A 21,252-nucleotide genomic window follows, 5' to 3' on the forward strand; every position below is an offset into this window, starting at 1 on the left:
GTATATATACACCCATATATGTGTATATATATATATATGGGTGTGTGTATGAGAATCTACAGAGTTGTAAATCATGACAAAAAGTGGGATAGTGGGATAGAAATGGATTAGGAAGGAGAATGACCTTAAAAGGAAAGGGGACAATACTCACTAACACAACAGTGTGGGACCTTGCTGAGAATGCAGTAAAGGCTGTGCTTTTCTGAGCACCCCCAGCAATTCCATTTTGAGTTTGCAATTCTGGATGCAGTTTTAGCCTCAGGGAAAAGGATAGCATTGAAGCACAGAAGTAAGCTAAAGCCTTTCAGAAACATTAAATTTGGCTATTTTTCTAGAGTTGTTCTTTTTTCCAAATAAAGCATGTGGGAGGGAAGAAGAGATGGGATGAAGGTAAGATGGGAAATAAAGAAAAAAAAAAGACAGAGGAAACTGATGCTGTGGTGAAAGTCACAAAAATAAAGAAAGTGCTTTGCCAAGAATTTGGTTGCACAGAGCATCATAACCACTGAGTTGCTAAGAGAATAAAATTACTTGTGGGTAAGCTAAACCAGGCACTGTTTTCTTGCTGATCCTGTATGAAGCAGTACCCGTGTGGCAAATCATGTAAGTATGAACCATCTTTCACAGCTCAGACACGTAAGTGTTTTCATAAGTTACATGATTTTGTACTGGAATGAAAAAAAGCTTATTTGTGGCTTATTTGGAGAAATGTAGGACTGGAAAATATTCTCTTGGCCCTTAAGAATAGAAAGGAGTGATTAACGGAACTATATCATATCATCACACTATCTTTGCTTGGTTCTCTGTGGCACTATCACTCTCTTCAAAAAATTATTTTTTTTTTACTTTTTTTTTTTTTTTTTCCTAACCAAAACCCACAAATTGTATATTGTAAATAGGTTATAGATTCATGGGAAAAGTCATTGGTGTTCCAGGATTCTCCTGCTGTCACATTGCCTATCACTACTTCCAGTTCAAAACTCTGATCTGTTTTTATTTAATTTCTAAAGCATGGATCTTTCCTAGGTGAACTTTAGAAGATAAGGTTACCCTTATCCCTTCTGTGCAGTGAATGTCTTCTGTGCAGATCAATGCCTGAATGGACCATGAAGAGCTGAAAAACTCTGGTAGGGGATTGACAAGAGTGAACAGAAAGGCAAACAGAATTTCCTCTGCTTTCAGAAAAGGAAGTAATTGCCAAGTCATATAAGCTCAAACATCAAAAATACCTGCTGTTGTGTTTAAATATTAATATCACTCTCCTGTGGATTTGGGAGATAAGTGCATCCGCGGGACAAGGGAAAGAGAGAAAGAACTCAAAATGACAATATGGCTCCGGACCAAAACACCATATATCCACAGAGTTTCCTTGGAGGTCAGTGAGGAAAACACAAATGTAGGAGTGTGTCTGGGATGTTTGGAACTCACTTGTTTGACTGCATAAGCAAAGGAACTTGAGCCCATTTCTAAAGCAATAAGATGGTAGGACTCTGGGCTGAGTCTGCCTTTTAGAGTAGATTTGCATGGTAATAATCAGAGTCTGCTTCTGAGTGCAGGATCAGAAGTGTGGTTAATTTGACATCCCCTAGGAGACTTGTTCCACTGAAGCAGAAATGCTACATATTAGCATGAAGCTGCAGGGTGAGTCAGTGTTAAAGACGCCTAAAACTCCTGCCTGCTCCTGGTCTGACTTCAACTCACTGAACAGCTTCCAATGTTTTCATTTCTCCTCTTAGCTGAAAGAGAAGGAATAAGGGATGGGGGAAAAAGGCAACTGATGATTGCTGAAAAGTAACTGCACGAAACCCCGTTACCAGTCTGGGACTCCTTTCTAGACAAAGGCACAGCTCAATTTTATTTCTAACCTTTCCAGCAGATACTTTCTCTTGTACCTGCAAACCATCTGAGAGAATTTCTTGCTCTCAGTCTAAGTAATGTTCATCTACATAGAGAGCAGCAGTTGGAGAAAGACATTCCAGTACTGCCCACATTATTAAGAAAAATGTCACCACAAACCACCTAACACATTCCTTGAATTACAAGAGCTAAGTGTACACACCATCTATACTGAATGAGCCATTTCCTGTGTAAATGCCATGAAATCCAAGAGAGATTAGCCTGAGTAATGGAGTTAAAATCAAGTTAATTTGTTTGTAAAATTATTGGCAAGTCAGAAATCTCCCTCACAGCTTTGTTAGGCAGAGGGGTGGAGAAAGTCTGTATGTTAGGCTCAGAGGCAATCAATGTAAATTTGTTTTTATCAATATACCTGGCTCTGCTGAACAAAATGAGCTTTATTCCCAGATGTGTAGATAAGCCTGGACTGAATCCAATGCAACCAAAGGTCTGAAATGAAGAGGATTGGATCTGTAGAAGTTTCAGCTAAAAGAAGAGACAGGAAGGAGGTCTGTGAACAGCTCTGGAGCTGAATGGAGATACACTAAATATAGAGGGAAAAACAGGAACCACAGATCTTCTCTGCTGTGTGTGATGTGTGCTTAGAAATGTAGGATAAAATGAGCAGAACTCTAATGAAATACTGATCTTCATTTTGGATCCATTAACATTTAACAGAAAAAAAAGTCAACCACCTTTGACTCATTAACTTTTTGGATTGCACACTGCTGGAATATGGAATATTCTTTCTTTTCTAGAGAAATTTCATCATAGTCATGCACTATTTAAAAAATTTTCCTTAAGCATTTGTTTTTAATTAATTAATTAATTAATTAATTTGATATGACCCAGAGCAGTCTTATGTACTTAGGTCTTCACTAAAAAAAAATAATAATAAAAACAAATTGTTTAGAAAACCTGGAGGAAGAGCTTAGGGGACAGGGCTTTCTGCTGAAAATTTTGAACTGTCTTGAAAATGAAGTTAATTCTTCAAAATAAAATTCTGAAACACAATACAGGCTTCATTTTATTTTAACTGAAAATATCATTTCAGCTCTAGTTCTGAATGGAAGATTTACTTGACCGGTAGTAGGTGTCTGAGGTAGATCTGTATCTGAGGTAATTTTTTGTAGGCTCACACTCTAGTCAGTGGAAAGAGACAGCCATTCCAAGATCATTATTCATCTTAAAGTAGATACTTAAAATAGATCAGATGAATCACACCTTAAATGTACTTATTTCTCTCCATTGACTATAAAGAAAACCTGGGGTGACTAGCTCTGAGGTTAACGCCTACTTTATGGATGTCTAAGTTGGATAAAATGAATCCCACCCTAGCTGTCATCTTCAACACTCATTGCAACATGTCATTCATTTTCCTTTTTTTAAACTAAAAATCCCAAGCAGAAAAACATTTTAAGATAAAATGAAAAATAATTCAACTTGACGCTTCCCATAAAAAGATCAATTTTTATGTTGAATTTTATATTTCCCTTCATAAAGGTTTCAGTCTTGGCAAAACTACCTTTTTTTCTTTCTTTCTTTCTTTCTTTCTTTTTTTTTTTTTTTTTCCTGAAGTAAACTTTATACAAGAAAAAATGTAACTTGGTTCTCCCTGGCACATAAAAAGCAGAGTAAGTGTTCTACCCCACTTGTCCACTCTGTCCTTGGGTGCTGGTACTAATACAGCTTCACTGGGGCCAATTTGTGTTAGGAGTGGTGTTCATTTCTTGATCAGGTCATTAGGAGCTAGGCTAAGAACTGCCAATCCATTTCACATGGATTTGCTTCTATTGTCAGACAGCAATAACTTATGGTCACTATCGACCTGGGCTGGATTTGCACCAGTGACCTAGAAGACAAAAAAATTTATTACCAGTTCCTTAAGCTATCTAGTTCAGCAAAATAGCCTTGTATCAAAATGTATCATTTATTTCCTTACACCTGCCTGGCAGGAGTGTAACTATAACAAACCACCTCAAACAGCAGTAGGATGTATTAATATAGAACAATTTAAGCATAATGGAGCTCAGAGCTTTCTAGTACTGTGAGACAACAGGTTTTGGAGGGCAAGATATAAGGGCAAGATATAAGGACAATTGCTTGTCTTATGCCTAGCCAGCAGTCACTGTCTATAAACATTCCACCTATTCACATTTGCTGCATCATGGGGGATTTTCAGAGCACTTTGAAACCTGCATTAAAACTGTCTTAGACTTAGGCTTTGAAAAGGCCCTAGGTAATTTTCTCCTGCCTGCTGTGACTTTCTTTTCCAAGTCCTGAAACTGCATGACTGATAGGTGGGTAATTTATGAATTTCAACATGCATTCTTCATCTTGGTCAGTAATAAACCTGAAAAGAATATCCTGGTGTGGGGAGCAATCGTAACTCTATGCATTAGTTTATGTGCTCCTTTTAGATTTGTCCATTCAACACCTTTGCCATTTGTCTTTCCTACACCAGATCAAATGATTTGAAATAAATCAATGCCTCTTTGTAGCCTCTGAATATTTCTCCCACTAGAGTACTTCCCTAAGAAGTAGTTAAGTTGAATAGCACAGAAGTCAAGATTTGTTGTCACTAATGTCAATAGCAAATTCTCCATTGGATCATTCACTTTTTGTCATTTCACTTAACATCAGTCCATGTGGATTTGGAAGACTTTTTTTTTTTTTTTTTTTTTTTTTTTTTAATTCAACTCTGTTCATATGGCTTTTGTTTTGGTTGGTTGGTTGGTTGGTTGGTTTTGTTTCTCACCCTTTTGTGTCTGATTTAAATTTTGCTTGCAGTCTTTTATGATTGAATGATAATTCCAAACTGAGCATAGTTTTGCTCAATTCTGTATTTTGATTTAGAAGGGTTCAGTCTCAAATCCAGTGAACAACAGAAATAAGTAACTCAATCTATCTTCCTGCCTAGAGACAACAAAAATATACTCAGCCCCCTTGGAATGTCTAAATGAATGACACTTTCCAGGAGGTGCAATGCACTCACCAGGCTGTTTAGTCTGAGGAAGTCAATTCAACCTTCAGTATTGGAAAAGGTACTTAAGGTTGCCTAGCAAGCATAATTTAATTTCAGAGATTTCTGAGCCATTTCTGTTCTATATATTTCAATTTCTTCAGAAAAGCTGACACCAGCAAGCCTCTGATGGCCACATTTTGTCTGGCAGTAAAAGAAACTTTGGATATTTCTTCATGACTTTTGAATTCACCTATTGCAGTTGCCTCAAGTTGTCTGATGTCCTAAGTTCAGAAATCCATCAGTTCTCTGAAAACTAAAGGCACATACTTGAGGACTGAAAAGTTGCCTTTACATTTTCTTGTTTAGGGCATTTGACATGCAGCTCAAAATGGACAGAAGAGTGCAATATGAAAGGCTTCAGAACATAACTTTTTCTGTGAGGAGGTAGCTGGGCAGGCTTGTCAGTATAATATAGTTTATAAATAAGATTCTTTAATAAGCTAAATAAATGGAGTACTAGGGTCTCATGCTACCAGCTGTGGCTTTCTGTCATAGTTGTGGTTCTTTGAAATCCCAGTCTTTTTTTTTTTTTTTTTTTTTCCTAATAGTTTTCTTGACATCTGGACACCAGAACATCAGTGTTCCAAAATCAATTTTACCTGTATCAAATTCAAAGAGATCATTATCTTTTCACCCTTCTGTAGTTTCTATTATACCTAAATCAAAGACACTTTTTTTTTTTTTTCTTTTCCTTTCTTTCTGTGACATCATATTAAAAAATCCTCTTCTTGAATTGCTTGTTTGACCTCTACGTTTTATTCAGTAACTTCTTTATGAGGTAACGCATCCATCCTATCAGGGAAAAAAAAGCTCCTAGACACTAGCTCCTATCCACTGCTGTTTATCAGGGATTTATTGAACTGCACTGTATTTTTTTTTTTTTTTCAGTCCTTAATATGTGTTTCATCTAAAAAATAATATAAAATACTCATTTATGGATTGATTCAGGTCACAGGTATGTTATATTGTGTAAATCAAAAAAAAAAAAAAAAAAAAAAAAAAAGATTCCTGTAGAATCTTGCAGTGAAATTAACTCATGTGGTGATAATTACTCACATTACATTTTGGGAGCTGCCAATGTTATTAAGATGCCCACTGAAGTCTGCTTAGTTTCTTAACCAAAATGTTGAATTCTAATACCTCCAGTACTTAAAGGGGGACTGCAGAAAAGCTGGAGAGGGACCCTTTATCAGAGAGTGGAGTGATAGGACAAAGGATAATGTCTTTAAACTGAAAAGGGGTAGGTTTAGACTAGATATTTGAAAGAAATTCCACTCAAGGGTGGTGAGGCACTGGCACGGGTTGCCCAGAGAAGCTGTGGGTGCCCCAACCCTGGAAATGTTCAAGGCCAGGTAGTATGGGGCTTTGGGCAAGCTGGTTGTATCTGGAAAAGGGCTCACAAAAAGAACAACAACAAAAGTACATGTTGGTTCCATTTCATGGAAGCACAGTATCCAGATCAAAGCAGCTATCTGTTTATCTGTTAATCTTTATGAGAAATAACCTGGTCTTAGATCCTGGGTGACTGGGGATGGCTATAGGAACTCCTTTCAGGAAGCTCTGCATAGTATGAGTGTTCTTAACAGTACCCTGTCCTCTATCACTTAAAAACCTCAGGAGCCCCCAAAATTTTTAGCAGGAGTTGTTAGGCCAAACAAACCCTGGTGAACTTTGCAGAAGAGCATAACATTTCAGTTACTCTTTCTGTGGCTGCTGATGATCATGGACATTTTAAACTCTCCTTCCCTTGTTTATTTCCAGATAACGATGTTTCTTAGCACTTGAGGTCTGTCAGGTAGGATGGTCTTCAGAGAAGATAATACTGCAGAAATACAGCTGCTTTTGTTGACAGCCAAATTGTCTTTTTCCTTCTTTTTCTGAGAAAGGTTAGCTGCTCTACTTATTTCCTTAGTTAATTTATTTTATTATTTTATTTATTTACTTCTGACTCTGAGCTGTTCTTGAAATTAGACTTATAGTAATAACAAAATGTTCAGACTGTCTGCTGACTGTGTCAGATCAAGCTTCATAATATTTTATGTACATTGAAGGAGCATACTTACTGCCAGTAATAACTATGCACTGCCCTTGGGCCCAGTTCTTGCTATGTATTACAAATCTCAGAAATGTGGTCATTACTTTGTCTTAGCTGCAAAATTACTTTTATTGAATTGCAGTTAAGGAATCCTGTTACTTGCCTTTTTTTTTTTTTTTTTTTTTTTTTTTTTTAGAGTTTTTCTTATTCCTTCCCCTTCTTTTTATCCTACATTTGTGGGAATGTAATAATGCTATTTGATCCCTGCAATGCTCTGTGGCTGAATTTTCATTCCAAGTTCACAATGTGTTTGACACCATGCAATTTGTGAAAATAAAGAGTAGTACTTGCCCAGCCATGCTTTATGAATTTTGCCAGTGCTTAGGTTAATACATCATTCATGCAATAATGTGCCTTTTTAATTTTTTTGTCTATGTTAGCAATTTATAACTTTTCATTATTTAATGTGAATGAACAATTTGTAGCCCATAGGTCATTCACAGTGCATTTGTTGCAACTGTTTTTTGAATCACACATTATTTGATCTATTATATAACGTATCACTGCATTATTGTTTATAATCCACTATTAGCCGTTCCTTTGGGTTTAAATTGAAACTTCCATGTTCAAAGCTGGACAATCTCACAATAAGAAACACTAACTTAAGTGTTTTACAAAGTTGTGTTGCATTCATGACAAAAATGTCACAAGCATGTGGAATATGAATACTATTTCAACTGGTCGTGAGTAAAATAATCAAGTGTGACAGAAAGGGGCAAACAAAACATAGCAGCAATGACACTTAGGCAAAAGGTTATGGTAATTTTTTCAAAACTCTTCCTGACACTGAAGTTTGCTCCAAGAAGAAGATAGTTGTTTACAGTATAGGAGAAACAAAGCAGATAAGTAAGATCATCTTGTCTTGGTATGTCTCACTATGTAGAAGATAAGCCCAAACTTATTTCTCATGCACTGAAATTTAAGTTGTGTAGAAGTCTATAAATATATTGTAAGTATAAATTTGTTTCATAAAAAGAGACACTGATGTAAGACTTCACTTGAAAATAAATCCTTTCAGAATGGCAAATTCTATTTTGAGAACTTTCTGGCATTGTATTTTGGCTACGGCATCTTATTTGAATGATTATTCTGGGTTATTGCTCCATCCATTACACAGCTGTTTTGAATGGGATATTTAAAAAGATCGATTCCCATCATAAAACAGAGTTGGAATACTGAGATAGTACTCAGTATTTCTTTCCCAACCAGGACTTTTTTTCTAAATTTGACCCAATGAAACTGTAGGTTTATTATGATAAAAATAATTCATCTTTCAATAGGCAAACTGCTTTTTATTTTTTTCTATGTGAAAAAAAATGCATAAAGGGAAAAAAATGTAAAACAATCTGATTTTATAACAAAAAAATCCAAATGTTAAAATAGAAATGGTTGAATTTAAAATCAAAGTGGAAAAAATTTTAAGGAATATCAAGAGGACAAATCCTTCATGCCCGCCATGTCCTGGCGACATTAACCGTAATTACATCATTTCTGAGACAAATTTGTCCTTACTCTTCTTAAAATCATCTCATGATGGAGATTCCATGCCCACATTGATGATTTAGGAGTTCCACCATTAGAAGACTATTAATGTCTTAGCTGATTCACTGGTATTGTGCTTTAAACCCAATACTTTTTGTCTTAATCTCATGGATATGGAAGAAAGCTAATACCCTGTATCCTTAGAGCATCCTCTTGCATATTTCTGTTTCCATATTTCCTCTCACTTTTCCCTTATCTAGATAATCTTTCCTCTCAATCTTTGCTTATAGGTTATCATTTCTAGACCCATGACAATTCCTGCTGATTTTCCCAGTCTCTTTCCAACTGGACTATATAATTTGTAACAGGTTGCATATCACAATAATCCTAAAATTGTAAACTAAGAACTTATCAAAGCCAAGGTTACATGAAAGTGCCTGAGAGTTGACTTTGATTGAAATAGTCTTTATGCAAAACAGCTATCCCTTTCCAAAACTTTGGTTATGGTCAAAGAATATTCTCTCTACTATTCTTCTGTTTTCAGAATTAGACTATAATTTGTACACAGAAGAGAAATTCATACTTTGTTCTGTCTTCTCTATGTAATCAATTTGCTATGAAGCTACTTTAAAGACAGATTTCACACAGTTTTTGTTTAGCAACTTCTATTACAAACTGTTTAAATGGACATTATTGTGTCTCTTTCTTAATGGAGTACAAGGGAGCAGCTATTAATAATATATCAAAGTTCTTAAAGTTCTTTTTGTTTGATTGTTTGTTCATTTGATTAGTAGTAAATAGTTATTTTCTATATCTATAGAACTATTGAATTCATGGATATTCACGGAGTTATCTAGACTATAAGATCACTGTTATCTGAACCAAATCCCAAATAAATCAAAAGATACGTTTTTGGTGAGTTAATAACAGGACTTTGTATGCCAAATTTAGACTAGCATGACACTAGTAGCTTCCCAGGAGTTTTTCAGTGGTGTGAAATGAACCTGAGCCTCTGTGAATTTTAGGAACATCTCACCTGCTGTCCCATAGCACCCCAGCAGTGAAAGATGCTCATGTCAGTCAGCATAACACATAGAGCCTATGCGTAATTTAGCTTCTGAGTGGGCTGGTGCTAGAGGGAGAAATTTGTCTTTTTTAATGAGGTGAAAAAAGGAATCTAGAAAATTATTTACATGGAAAATCAATCTTATAACTTCTTCCCATTTTCTTCTGTATTTGAAATCTTTCTCTCTAGTTCTTTTTTGGTACATCATATTTTTTTCTTGTTGTTTTCTTTTTCTTTTTAATTTTCTTTCTTTTCCTTCTTGTCACTTTGACTTTTAAACAGTCCAGGGTCATAGCCTTGAAATTAAAAGAATAAAAAGAGCTCAGTTTTAGGTCCTCTTCCCATTATAAGCTGTACACAGTCCTTTTAATGAGGCATAAACAGTAACTGTAGATTGTAGCAGAGGGTTGCTGTGCTGCTGTACTTTGAGCTTTTTTTTTTTTTTTTTTTTTTTTTGAATTTATATCCATGTGGCTATGAATTTCAATTTGCTTGCACTTCTGTTCCCATTCCCAAGTGTTTATGGGTCCTTGGTGGCTATTAAGAGCTAGAAGGAAGCATAAGAGTCAGCCAGTTAGATGCTTAGTACTTCATTTAAACAGAATTAGTATTGTACTCAGTAGAATAGATTTCTTGGAGTGAGCCATACTACAGACACTTGATGTGGGCCACACTTGCCCAGGTTACAGTATAAAGCTCATGGCCTCTTCAACCGCAGGAGGAAAAGAGAGACTTCCTGGGAGCATTGTTAATAATACCAGTTGAGGATTAGAGCATAAATGGTGTAGTGTGCACATTTCACATGGCATGCCCCATTGCATCCTACTGCTCACCAGAAGCAGACTGCTCTTGGTCAGCTCTGTTTTTTGCTGCATTGCATTTCCCACAGGCTGTTCCCATACCAGGTTTCCTGTTGTAAATAATTTGAAATGATATTAATTTTTGTTTTGCTGATATTTCAGCTTGCTGAAAGAGACTCAAGCACATGCTGAGATATAAATGAAATCACAGTTTGTCATGACCTTGTCAGATTAGATACCATATCTTCATTAGAAATACACAAGTTGTATTTCTCCACTCTGACATATAACTGCTTTCTAGGGTTAGTTTCATGGACTTTAGTGTGTTTTCCTGGGCTGTGATGTTCAATAAGATATAGTCAGGTCTGCCATCTGTGCCTTTTCTTCAGCTCTGGCAACAGGAGGCATTATGGCAAGGTATTATGGCTTCAATTCTGCAGAATTATGTAAAATTCTAGCATGAAATTGAAGGCCAGGAAATAAGCACTGCTGCATGTGTCCCTGTGAGTGTGATTCACTCCTCCTGACTTGTGGGGTAAGTGGGTAACTGGCTACTGTGATCCAAGTGAGGGTGATGCAAACCCCTCCAATGGCAGTTACAGTTTTCATTTCTTACCCACTAACTGCCTGTGGGCAGACCCTGTCAAAAATAATAATAATAATAAATAAAAATCTGTTTTGAATGCATTCTCCTTTTCTGAATTTCTTGGAAGAAGGTTTTTCCAGGTTCCCTCCACTACAGCCAGTGTTTTTCTGAGTAGAGGCTGCTGTTTTGTTGGACCCTGGAGCACACTGGAGGTCAATGACAGAGACAGAGGTTTATTTCAAACTTCTTTACTTCTTTTAATCACCATACTAGGGTGTCTCTCAGAGCTATAAAATGCTATGTGAACAGTCTCTGTCACTTGCACTCACACCCACACATCCCTCCTACTCCTCCCCCTCTTGTTTTCATGCATTTGCCTGGATAATGATAATCCTTTCACCGTCACCCGATATTGTCTCTCAGCTGGAGACAGTATTGTTTAATTGTAAAAAAAAAATAAAATAATAATAATAATAGAAAATCCACTTCTACAGCATTTGCTTGGAAGAGAAGGTTTCACCAGTCTTCATGGTTCCTTTATTGCATGCAGTGGAGTTAAAATATTCATACTTCCAAAGAGCTTTCTCAGTAGTAATTATTTTAGTCTCCTGCCAGAGAGGCTGCAAATGCCTTTCTTCTCTTAGGCTCCTGCTTAATCTGCTGTTTGTTACACGTATTAGAACTGACCCAAGGGTCTTCTCTTGAAATGACTTTGGCATGATGTGGACATATATCAGCCTCACATACCTAGTACAGAGGAACTTTGTGCCTTCCATGTTTATGTGTGTGAGCTTTAATCACCTTTATTTGCTGTGGTCTATACATTTTGCATAAACATTGTGAATGGGATTTTCTAAGATCCAAATATGCTTTTGTCACCTTGCCCGTGACGTATGAAAGGATAGTAGTGGAGTAGAAAAGAGATGGGGCAGGCAAGGCATAGATGGGAAAAAAAGGATTACAGAATGGAAAAATGATCTCCACCTTCAAGAATTAGGACTCTGTTTTGACACCTTGGAGTTGCTCCCTCTCTAAGAATCTCTTAGTCAAAAAGCAATTCCTTTATCTCCATTTTAAGGAAATAGAAAAATCAGTAGCAGGTTTTCACATCCAGATGAAACAAAGTTGAGTCTTTTGTTAACACATCAGCACTGAGATAGCCTTGTGATTCTGATGACTGTACGGTGAATGTCACAGGCCTGATGGTTTAACTCAGATTTTCAGAAGTCCTAATCCAAATGTCCCTTTCCTCTTTGCGGTAATAGTAAACAGGAGAATTCACACAGGGCTGGATTGTTAATCACTGTATAATAACCTCTACAATCCTTTCCTCATGTAAAAGCTCTTGAAATGGGTGTAAACATAATTAAAGACAATTTTATTGTCTCTATATGCTCCCAAAAGGGTATTAAGGGATTTTAGCATTCATGAATCATTGCACTCAGAACTACTGATCTGAATGTGAGTAGGTCTGAGGTTCCTTTTCAAGCAAGTGTATTTTTTCCTATTTTTTTCCTATTTTTCTGTAAGCTTTTTAAGAAGGATTTTCTTTCAAGGAACGTTACTGTTCTTTGTTACTAGACAGACCAAATTTGTTGTTATCAATCAGTGTTTCTGTCTCTTTTTCCTACAAAAAGACAAGAGTCAGAATACCATGATAAATAATAGGAGAGACCATGCTTTGGGCAAACAAAACCAAAAAAAAAAAAAAAAAAAAACTCAAATGAAATAGCCTCTGAGGAATATCATTCTGAAACAGCTGGGAAGCTGACTGCATTATCTAAAGCTTTTTGCCCCCTTCCCTGGTTTGCAATAAGAGAAAGAGAACAACCAAATTTTTATTTTTATTTTTATTTTTATTTTTATTTTCTTTTTAACCTTAAAAAGCAGTTTATCTGGAATGTTAAACCCAGTTTCATTTGTGGTTATTTTATCTTCTCCAGATGGATTCATCTAACACATACTGTCAGCCTGTAATTTTATGCAGCCAGTGATGGGTAATAAGCTTTAGGTGTTTGTTGCATGAAACAGGATATGTGTCAGAACCAAAGGGTCCTTCCTAGCTGCAGGCAACTATGTTGTGAAGGACAGGACAGTCATCTCTGGAACATTGTGTTGGATATAACAAAATGGAGCTTTAACAAGGGTGAAAAAAGCCAGCATAATTTTTCTGATTTGTTACAAAATTATTGTTCTATGCACATTGCAGGTATGCACTAAAACACATAGCTTGAGAATGAGAAGCACAAATTTCTGTCCCTGGACAGATCAACATTCAATTGACCTCTGGTAGTTTTGGACCACTCTTGCACCTCTCAGTGCCTCAAAAGTTTTCCTGGGTAGCACTTTCCTGGATACGCAACAAATTAGCAGTCACCACTAAATGGAAATGTTAAGAAGCTGGGCTAAAAGCCAGCATTTATCACTGGCCAGATTCTGGATTCAACCTATGCTTTACCACGATAACACCTTACACATGACTAAGACTTGCAAGAAATTTAGTTCTTGGAAATATGACTTACTGCCTACAAGTTATCATGCCTTTCAGCCAAGGTGTCATGGTGTCACAGTAATTTGTTAAACCAATTTACTCTCTTATTTTATTTTATTTTATTTTATTTTATTTTATTTTATTTTATTTTATTTTATTTTATTTTATTTTATTTTATTTTCATGGTGCTTATCCTCAGATAGCATGTGGGTGGCAAGAATACTTTGTTCAATACTTCCCTTTCCCTAGTGGTAGCTAAGCTCCTTTTGTCTGCCAATATTTTATCTGTTTCTTTTGTTTGCATTCATCCTTCACAAAAGCTGTTCATTTCATCCCAGTCCATGCACTGAGATATCTCCCCTTGATAAAACTGTGGAAGAGATACAAATTTATTAATACCTTGTAACTCTTGGGGGGAATCACTGGAGAACCTCTGTAGTTCAAGCTGGGAACAGGAAAGCTGATCCCAAACTGCCAAATGCCTTTGGGGTACTCACTGCGGGTACTCATTCCTTCCTCCAGTGGAGTGAATAAGGAATGAAATAGCCTGACATAATGAGACTAAGATGAATCTTGTGATATTCTTCCATTCCCCTTATGCTGAATAGTGTCAGTCTATATCATCTTGAATCATACCAGCAATCAAGAGGGTAGCTGCATTTTGTGCATTACATTGCCTTGGGCTAAGAAGTAGTATGGACAAATAAGATCATCACTGGTAGATATGTAAATTATTCTCTGCTCCAAATAGCTTTATTGCTGACAACTCATCAGCTGTCTGACAACAGGGGTATATCATTAGGCAGTGGGATTATCTGACAGTGAGATTAATCATACCATTTAATGAATTGCTACAGACTGCTGTTTCATGCAGGGCTCTGTTCAGTGGATTTGCCCAAATGACACCTTCCCATTAGACCTTGGACAAATAAGGAGGTGAGGCCAGGTAATCATTAAAAAAAGAAAACACAAAGGATCATGTTAATGATAAAAAGCACCAGTAGTCTTATGGTTCTTAAAACTCATGGGTGGTCAAGAAGAAAGAACAAAGTTAGGGAGAGGTAGTTTTTAGGAGGCAAGGTTAATTTCTCCTCTGGCCCCAAAGTAGATTTTATTTCCTGAGACGCAGTATTATTCACTAGCTAACAAAACAAATCTTGGTTGCTAACACCTGCCATGCCATGTGGTAGTTGCATATGCTGCTTCTCACTTGGGTAGCATCAGATATCTGTTCTTGTGGTGCTTGTCATATAGTTATTTTAGACAGGGATAAGTATACACACATAGATGAAAAAACACATATGTATATGTATAGGCTATGTATATATTTTTCAAACAGTTGATAAAATCTTTGAATTCACAAGGTGTGGGGACTGTATTAGGGTACTTTTTTTTTTTTTTTTTCCTGTGGTGGTGTTTATGGAAGGTCCTTTGTTGAACTATAGCCTTGACTTATGGGAACTCTGATGAGCATCTATGAGCATAGGTGCTCTTTTACAAAGCCAGCAAAATGGTTGCTCATTTGAGACAATCACTAAACGTATGGTTGAATATTTTAAAAGGTACATTAGATTATGGTTACCTACCTATGGATACCTCCTGAGAGGTATCTTGACCCTTGTAGAGGAAAAAAAAAAAAAAAAAAAAAAGTCCCCAGGCATTACTAAAAACTTTGGGCATCCCACATCTGTGATTAGAGAAACAATGAGTTATCCTGTTATCCTTGAAGATCAAGTTGTAGGCCCAAACTTCAGATGAAATTTGATGATGGATATCACAAATGTAGACACTGAGATTCACATCTTAGCCTCTCTTCTAGGGACTAACCCAACCAGGATTACATATAAGCATTTACAAGCTCAGTCACAGCCCCTCTTTTCTTGCATGGTTTCATGTGTTAGACGTAGCGTTAGAAGAAGTGGCAGAGCCAAGTAATAGGGACCAATGGTTTAAAACATTCACTAGCTGATGAGCTCTTCAGTAGCTCTTTTACCAGGCTTCTTCTCATTCCTTGAAGTTCTAATGCACTAGATGCATCTGTGATAGAGTAGGTAAAGTTTGCCTTACAGGCTGTAAATTAAGGTTTTTGAAAGAATCATGAGAACAAAACAGAAATAATTTTTTTGGGTAGGGAAGTATTTGTGAAATGCTCTGGCATCTAGGCATTGAACTATGACCTGACAGGAACCTCTGCTTGTCATTTGAGATACGGATACTGGGGTGTCTGAGTGCCTTGCAGATAAATTTCCTCCTTCTGATGTAAGGCCAAGTAAAGTAAATTTACTCGGAGTTATAACACCTTAGATTACACAGAACTGGACTGGCTACCTCCCTTCATTCTGTGTTAGATGAGCTGTGCAGATAATGATTTACAAATTAAAATATGCTCTCATAATAGATTTTCAACAGTTGAGCAAAAAGGGCCAACGGAGCCACACAAGATGTTACTTGGTACATGACGAGCAATACACTTTATAATTAGTTTCTTTTACGTGTGTTCAGTGGCCATTGCACAACTAATTTTTTATCCCTATCTCCAGAAATCATTCTCAAATAATTATTTATGTATACGCAACTCTGATGGAAGTGCAATAATGTGTTGCTAATGCTGAATAACCCAATAAATTACTCCATCCCCTGAAAGCCATCAATGCAAATAAGGAAATTGGAAAGGGTGATAGGTCCTTGTGATTATTTTCTTCTTTGTAATTAAATCTCCAGCCTATTCAGAGATACAAGGAAATAAAGGATTTTATAAGACAGGAATTTATTGACAACTAAGACTATTTCCTAAACCAGTCCAGTGCAGTCAGTAAAAAGAAATGTTGATGAAACCAGAGGTTTTTTGTCCAATGAAGAGCTCAAAATTCTTCAGTACTCCCACTTGTTTGACCCATTAGCAGACATAGGAAACTAAAAGTTATCTTTTTCCCTTAGACACATGTATCTGTCTCTTCTCTGTTTTACAGCCTTCCTCCTTCAGAAAACCCCTGCCTGGAAAAGTACTTGCCCAGTCCAGAGTTCCGTGGTTATGTTTGCTATTCAGACCCCAGAAGGCATGGATGAATTTCTAAATCCTGCTGAAGTCACTGGAGATACCTTACATGGCACAAGATTAGCTTTTTGGGGACAGATATTGTCATTCAGTGTATGTTTTACAGTCTGAAGCATAAAAAGACTCCCTTCTCAGTTGACTTTTAAGCATTATTGTAAAAAAAAAAAAAAAAAAAAAAAAAAAAAGTTTTAATAAACCAGAACCAGTTGCTTTTATTCATTTATTTTCTCCATGGCAGTGAATCAAAACTTCTATTATTTGCATATCATAAGAAGTTTTTTTCTGAAGCTGGGAAAACTGTCATTAACAGTGATTTACTGGGATTATTCTTTACTGAAGAATAAGCCTTCTGAGTTACCTCTCCGAGGACTGAGTTTGAGTGGCATGAGACAGTATGGTCTGTTTTTGCAAAGTCAGAACCCAGGGAAATCCAGATAGAGCGCAACACTTCAGAATGCAACCTTCCCTCAAGATATTTTAAGTAGTATTTTGTGCATGTCTAAAAATATTATTGAGTTCAGTAGTCCATGAACTCTGAAGAAAAGTACATTCACAAAAATTGCCAACAGAGTGTAAATGGAGAAAACTATCCAAAAGAAAAAAAGAGATGTCTGAAAGCTCAGGAGTCTCCCAGTTTGTATAAAAAAAGCCAGAGGGAAGAGGACACTGGATAAAAAAAATAAATAATGATAATAACATGAAGACAAAGAGAAGATAGGTAATTAGAGGGAGAGTTGGAATTAGAAACAGAGAGGAAGCTGAACTCAGAGAGCTCAATGATCTGAAGTGATGGGGAGTTGATTATCTTCAGCCCAGCACCCTGAGAGAACTAGCAAATGCACCAAAATCTTAATTTATTTGTGAAGGATTTTAAATCTCCATTTCAAGTTGGCAATAGCATAAAACTGGAAAAAAAGAAACTTCCATGTTTTTAAGTAGGAAGAGAAGTACTTTGGGAAGCAAGAAATCCATGGGTAAGACCTTGGAAGCATGTTAAAAATTCAGAAAGAAAGAATTATTGAAGAGACTGACAAACAGAATACTACAAGTGCTTATTAAGTGTATACATTGCTAGGCTAATCTGATTTCTTTTTGTGATTTTTTTTTTTTTTTCTATAGAAAGGAAACACATCTGATCTCATCTAGCCAGATTTCAGTAAGCGTTGTGTTTTAACCTGGCAGGCAGCTAAGCACTACATATACATTTGCTCATTCCCTGCCCTGCCAAGTGGAATGGGGGAGATAATAAATGAATAAATAAATAAAAAGGTAAATAAAGGTTGATATAAACTTTAATAGAACAGAAAAGGAAATAATAATAATGATGATAATAATAATAAATTATATATATGTGTATATACAGAAATATATATATGCACCGCTTATATAGCAGCCCCCAGAGCCAACTCCCTCCAGTTTCGTTGCTGAGCACAATGTTACCTGGTATGGGATAGCCCTTTGGCCAGGTTGGGTCAGCTGTCCTGCTTCTGTCCCCTCCCAGTTCCTTGTGCACCTCCAGCCTCCTCGCTGGCAAGGCAGCACAAGAAGCTGAAAAGTCCTTTGCTCTGCAAGCGCTGCTTAGCCACAAATAAAACATCAGTGTGTTATCAACTTTATTCTCATCCTGAATCCTGAAAACACAGCAAAATACCAGCTACTAGAAAGAAGATTAACTGTATCCCAGCCAAAACCAGGACAGCAAGTGTTTTCAATTATGATGCTACATGCATTATTAGTTTCCTGTAGGTTACTTAGTATTATGTAGCCAGTAAAAAACACAAAATTGTTAAGAAGGAGGTTGGAAGATAAAAAGGATAATATTAAAACAAGAATCACAGGGATGTAAAGTGGTATTTTTTTTCCTCAAAAATTATTCTTAGGAGCAATCTAATATGTTGTTTTTGTGAATGATCCTAATTGCGGAACAGAAAAAGTGCTGCAAACACAAGAGATACCAGCCATGTAAATCAGCTTTGAAATATTACCCATGAAGAATTAGATGTCAAGAGATTCAGAGTAATAGGAAATGGTCAAAATAAGCTACTTTTTAAGTTTAAAGTCATGCACCTCAGATCAAATAACAAAAATTTCTGCAATGCCCTGGGATCTCACTAGCCAGAACTGAAAGAAAAGGAAAACAATCTGAATATATTTATCAGTACCAAAATCTATCAGTGATTTAGCCACTGGTATGGTGCCATTATTAAAAGGTGAAATGTTCTCCTTGGCTATATTAGAAGTTATATGGGTGTGTTAATAGCAAAGTTTTGTTAAGGGGTTATTTGGAATACTGTGAATGAGTCTCACCAACTGTGAGAAAGATGACTTTAGACTGGAGCAAAGGAAAAGAAAGACTGGTAAAATGATTAAGAAAATAGGTATTCAGTTGTGAAAGAAAAGAACGTAGGCTGTTGAGCTTAGCAAAACACAAGCTGAAGAGTCAGATGATTACCACTTAGGAATAAAACAGAAGGATAAACAATAGTAAAAGAGGAGAGCTACTTCAACTACGGGACAGTTTTAACAAAAGTATAAAATAGATATACATTTCTCACAAGTAAATATATATGCTGGATGTGGAAAACTTTCAATCATGCCAGTAATAATGTTCTTCAACACTGAAATCTCTGGAAATCCACAGTTGAGAACAATTAAATCAACCTGAAAGAGGTGCAAAAAGAGTTACTAGATGAATAGCAAAATGATAAGTTTATTGCCCGAGAGACCCTTGAAGAAAACTTGCCTTTTCAAGCTTTGCAAAATGAAGACAGAGAGGGTATATTGCTATTTTCTATAAATATGCCCCGGGAATAAACATCAGGGAAGAAGGGACATTTTAAGCTAAAGGAAAACATTAGTATGAGAATAAATGAAATGAGAAATATGAACAGGCTATGAATAAAGTTAATCTACAGATGAGAAAAGTAGCAATAATAAGAACAGTGAAATGAGGTAAATTATCAGTGAAGTTTAGTGAAATTTTTGGAGACCACATAAAAATGACTGCTGTTTGTTGGTTAGTGGAGGTAGCAACCTCTAGTCAGTGACCTAGGTGACCTAAATGGACAACTCAGATAAATCAGTTCTTAAGGAGCTCAACCACAAAGGCCAATGAGAAGAAAGACAGATTAATTCTATGTTCTTCTGTATGAACATTTTTAAAAATTATTTTCACTTGTCCCAAGTTCTTATGTTCATTTCTATTCCATATTTGACAGTTGATAAGAATCAGTAGAATCTGTACATGAAGTTGGAGGACAGACAATGATTTTGGACATGTTAGGTATGGAGGTCTTACACAAACTGAATAATAATAAAAAAATGTTAGAGCAGAGGTGGAATGGAGAATGAAAGCAGAATTCAATTTATGTTTTACATCATCTCTTCCAACGGCTTATGGCACAGTATGATGCAACAAATCTATTGGGTTCTTAGTTTTTGATGCTAGCATAATAGCCATAGTCTGACTATGAACCTTGTAATGTTCATAAATAACTATGGAACATTATTTTTCATTGTTGAAAGATATACATATCTCATTTTTAATCTGTCACTGGGTTCAATGTTGAGATTGGATGAGCACACAGGAGAAGGCTGTTTCCATTTATTTCTTGTAACTCTCTGGAAATATCCTTAAAGTTCTCAGAGGTCTCTCATCTGAGTCCTTTGTGAGTCAACTCAAACTATAAACACACAAAGAATTTCTTCTGGTGGTTGGACATTTTTCTCCACCTTTGTGAAAGCCAGAATAAGTTAGAAATAACTGTGAAGGGAAAGAAACAAAGAGTTTGCATACTTTAAAAAGTAATGGTTTGATACCATGTTGAGTTTTCAGATACAGGATCATGTAGGTCTCATTCTTGACACTGATTTATTTTCTACAAGTGCAGTGGATATGATGATAAATTTCTCTTTCATTTGTTTCCAATTGCTATAACTTATTTACCTTATGGAACAAGGGAATTGAGCTACTTCATGAAAACGCTAGGCCCACAGCTCTGTTATTTCCAGCTGTTAGGTGTGTAGAAAGAGACTTGAGGAGACAATCAAGTGGTGTCAGTGGTGGGATGATTCACTGGGAACCAGTGTTTTTTAAAGGTCAGGCAGCAGCCTGATTTATTTCCCTTTTCTTGAGCGATAGGTCAGAGTGAATAAGCAGAATAGAAACCATTGCTCTAATTGCTGTACAGGGAACCAATTGTTCATTGGGGCTATATTTGGGGCATATTTCTTTTCTTCCAATTGACCTTTTCCTGTACATTTTTTCCATTCTGGTTCATTTTTCACAAATAGTAGCAAATTATAATTATCCCATACAATACATCTGCATTTTTTTCCTATAGAAATCTCAAAGATTTCTATCAGTCTTTCCCTTTTCTTGATTCATCAGGAACTCTGTTTGTTTTGCAAGTAGGTAGGTAGAAATTGGGGCATAATCACAGATATCTCTAAAAGTTTTCATCCTAAAGAAGCCAAAAGAATAGCATGCAAAATGGAATAATTTTACCAAACTTCAAATTCAGTAATCTCTAGACAGTCATTTACTGTCCAGGTGTGCTTGATTAATTTTTATTAAAGCTATGGGCAGAAATGGAAGGACAACATACATTCTACTTTGTAGCTAAGACTGATCTAGATTTATTTTTCCTGATCTTTTCTTTTCTTTTCTTTTCTTTTCTTTTCTTTTCTTTTCTTTTCTTTTCTTTTCTTTTCTTTTCTTTTCTTTTCTTTTCTTTTCTTTTCTTTTCTTTTCTTT

This window comes from Oxyura jamaicensis, chromosome 3 (genome assembly GCF_011077185.1).
Source record: "Oxyura jamaicensis isolate SHBP4307 breed ruddy duck chromosome 3, BPBGC_Ojam_1.0, whole genome shotgun sequence".
Taxonomy (NCBI): Eukaryota; Metazoa; Chordata; class Aves; order Anseriformes; family Anatidae; genus Oxyura; species Oxyura jamaicensis.